We start from the raw sequence: 4020 nt of genomic DNA, 5'->3' as shown, positions 1-4020 counted from the left end.
GACGCTGAGTTTGGATCTCTCCACAGCGTCACATCACACACTCACAGGGTCACTCATTGAGATAATCTCCCTCCGCACCATCCCATCCCGTGTGGTCTGCTCCTGTTCCTCTTTGTGTGTTTTAAGAGAAGGAATAATCAGACCCTTCTTGGGTCTGCAGGATGTCCCAGTGCGTGTTGTAGGGACCGGTGGTTGGAGCCCAGTTGTTCCTAAAACTATGTCAACCATTTAGCTGAGGGACCAAATTCAACATTTCCAAGTCTGTTATTGACACAAAATGTATATCGATATCTTGTTAATAACAGAAAATAAATATTTATATATTATGCATAAATGTTTATTTATATATTGACAATTATATAAAACTTATATTTCTATATTATTACTGACAGAGATTTGTATAATTTATGTTCCGTATGTTATCTGAATATACTTGCCTGTGATGCTGCTGCAAGTCAGTATTTCTCTGTACCTTTACCATGTAACCATATAACAATTACAGCACGGAAACAGGCCATCTCGGCCATTCTAGTCCGTGTCAAACGCTTACTCTCACTTAAACCCACCGACCTGCACTCAGCCCATAACCCTCCATTCCTTTCCTGTCCATATACCTATCCAATTTTACTTTAAATGACAATATCAAACCTGCCTCTACCACTTCTACTGGAAGCTCGTTCCACACAGCTACCACTCTCTGAGAAAAGAAGCTCCCCCTCGTGTTACCCCTAAACTGAGGGGAACTGAGATCTCTGCAAGGATTCAGACCTGGACTGAATGTCAGTCTGTGAACATCTGAATGTGCGGAATGGCGATATTTTGGCCGATATCTCCCCCTCCCCTTTAATGGTCGCGCTCCAAGTTTAATTCTCAACGGCTTGAACGAAATTGGAACCAGTCTCGCGCTCTGTTACGTCCGAAGCGGTCCAGTAGTGATGTCATTCCACCTCATGTCCCCCCACTACTTTCAAATCTCTTACTATCTTTCCTTTCAGTTAGTCCTGACGAAGGGTCTCGTCCCGAAACGTCGACAGTGCTTCTCCCTATAGATGCTGCCTGGCCTGCTGTGTTCCACCAGCATTTTGTGTGTGTTCGCTGTAACTCCTGTTTATTTCTGCCTCTGCCTCATGAATGGTCCCGAGTTCATCCAGCTCCAGCTCCAGTTCCCTAACACGGTTTGTCAGGAGCTGCAGCTGGATGCACCTTTTGCAGGTGTAGTCATCAGTGACAGCTGTGCTCGCCCTGACTTCCCACAGACTGCAAACGGAGCACTCAACTGCCCTAACTGCTGCCTGCATTACCTACTCCTAAGCTAATTAAATTAATTAAAGGAGCTTACCCGGCCTTACCTCACTTGGAGTGAAGCTCGAACTCAGCCTCTGCTCGCTTTTTAATTTTCCCCGTTGATCTCAGAGGCCGACATTCACGTGCTTGCGCAGTCGTGCCCTGTTCAAACCTCGCCTCTGCCTGATTGAGCCAAAGCCGTCCCACTCTGCCTTAGTCCGCTCCGACGATGCCCGCTGTATATGGCGGTCTTTCTTTTAAACCTTTGGCGCGCTACGTCACGCGCCTGCGCAGTCCAGCCTCTTTGCCCCGATCAGTTAAAGAAAACTTCTCTAAAAGCTGCTTTTCTTCTTCCCTCTCTGCCTCATGCTTCGATTTAAAAGACCGTTGAAAAATCCCTTTCCTGTTTTAAACCTTTGGCGCGCTACGTCACACGCCTGCTCAGTCCAGCCTCTTTGTCCCAATCAGTTAAAAAAAAACGGCTTCTCTCTGAGTTGTTTTTCTTCTTCCCTGTCCTCCTCCTGCTTTGATTTAAAAAAGCTGGTTGGGGATGGAAGTCTGGTCGCGACCGAGAACGATTCGTTGCATGGGAGCTGTGACTAGCTCCATCGGTAAAAGGATCTCTTCGACCGTGATCCCCCCACTGCGAGCCCGGTGCAATAACTCATCATTCCCCGGATAAAACACTGCCTTCCGGAACTCCTTCTTGGTGGTCAAAATACCGCCTTTCGCAACCAAATGCTCCATGCCCTCCACTCATTGTTCCATACTGATACCAGAATGCAAAATACATTGCACCCCGCGTTCATCTAAAGGCTGATTTATACTTGTGCGAACTGGCCACGCCGCAGCCTACGCCATGGCCCTGATTTTCACTGCTGCGTAGCTCTACGCCATAGCCAGCATGCGTTGGTGTGCGCCAAAACGCTAGATGGCGGTGGGGTTTCTATGCCACTGTGCTGAGTTTCGTCTTGAGAGACTTGGACGAGGAAATGCATTTCAGACATTTTCTCATGTCGGCAGGTAGATTTGACGATTTGGTTCATCTATTTCGTATCGGTGTACGCACAGCCTACAAACATGGCGGAAGAGTAGCAACCCGAAATGCGATGATACCAAGCTGACCAATCACAGTTCTTGCGCTCTGCGTATCCACGACGCGTGAGTAGCTTTTCTGGAGAGGTGTCGCCACCCTACTGCGTAGGGTACGTGACGCCTACGGCGTTGTTGCGACGCACAATTATAAAGAGCCTTTAAACCGATCAAAACAGGGCATCGGCCAAGGTTGGAAAGACAGCCGCCTTTGCATAACTCCACAGAGGCCTGCGACTCCCTGGAGCGGTCCGGCATGCTGGCACTATGTCCAGGAGCGAGTAGAGCAAGGACGGAAAAGGTTGTACCCGACACTACCCAGAAATTCCAAAGCCAGGTAAGGCTCCGTCCGTCCTGAAGATCTCCCAGGCCGTGAGAGTTTGAGACGTCTCAGAAATATGCTCTGACTCCTTACCGAACGAGAATCAAGACGGTAAAGGAAGAGGGAAGTTGTCCCTCTGTTAGTGGGGGAACAACGGTGTTCGTCTCCCTTTCTTTTTTGAGAAAAAAATGGCTCCCTGGCTTCCTTGCCAGTGGCCGCAGCTGGGAGATACGCAATTTGCACCCGGCAACAAAACCAGACCAAACTGGCAGAAAAAATCCAAACGAAGCTTTCACATTAAAACAGCCATTCACTCAGATGTCCAAGAGATATTTTGAACCATCTGCAAAGTATATCACGAAATTAATACAGCAGTTTTTCCTCGGTTTCTCCCAGCTGCGCGCTGTGTCTGAACCGGAGAGTGCGTGATGGGATGGTGTGGGTCAGAGCTTCACTACGGGTTGGAATCCGGGTGTGTGCGGAGTGAGCAGCTGCGTGTGTCTGTCCCCGGGATTTTGTGATGGGACGCCGTGGAGTGACCTTCACTCTGTGTCTGACCCTGTCAGCATGTGATTGATTGGTGCGGAGGGAGTTTCACTCAGAACCAGATTGTGGGTGTGTGTGATGGAACGTTATGGAGGGAGCTTCACTCTGTGCCTGACCCGGTAAGTGTTTGATGGGATGGTGCAGAGGGAGCTTCACTGTGTGTCTGACGCAGGAATTTTGAAATGGGACAGCCTGGGGGGATATTCTCACAGTGTGTGACACTAGGATTGTGTGATGGGATCGAGTGGAGGGAACATCACTCTGTGCCTGGCCCCAGGATTGTGGGTTGGGAAAATGCATACGGATCTTTAGTCTTTTCATGACCCCGGGATTGTCTGATGGGATGGTGCGGAGTGAGCTTCACTGTGTCTGACGCTGGCATTGCGTGAATGAACTCTGTGGCTGGAGTCCCCATCCCTCTCCTGTTCGCGGCCTTCGAGGACACAGCTTAGATATGTCACGGTGCATGGGCTTCCAATCTCTTTTGTCATTTATATCTGCGGAAGCAAGGAGAGCAAGCAGGAAGGTGGGAGTCCGGATAGTGCGTCTATCTGGGGTGCGAGGAAGCGGTGGTCAGCGTGGATGTGGGATGGGGTGTGAGGAGTTCCTGGGAACCAAACACTATCAGATTGACGTCCCTCAGCCTGGAGCTGAGACGCTGCTGTACCAGTGTGAGTACCTCAAACCCATTATTGCAGTTCACTAGGTGCAGGGAGCAGAAGTAACCCCAGGTCACTGATTCTCCTCTAATGAGACTCGAGACCGACACCAAGACA

Source organism: Hemitrygon akajei, unplaced genomic scaffold (genome assembly GCF_048418815.1).
Source record: "Hemitrygon akajei unplaced genomic scaffold, sHemAka1.3 Scf000108, whole genome shotgun sequence".
NCBI lineage: Eukaryota > Metazoa > Chordata > Chondrichthyes > Myliobatiformes > Dasyatidae > Hemitrygon > Hemitrygon akajei.
Note: the sequence above shows the minus strand (reverse complement) of the source record.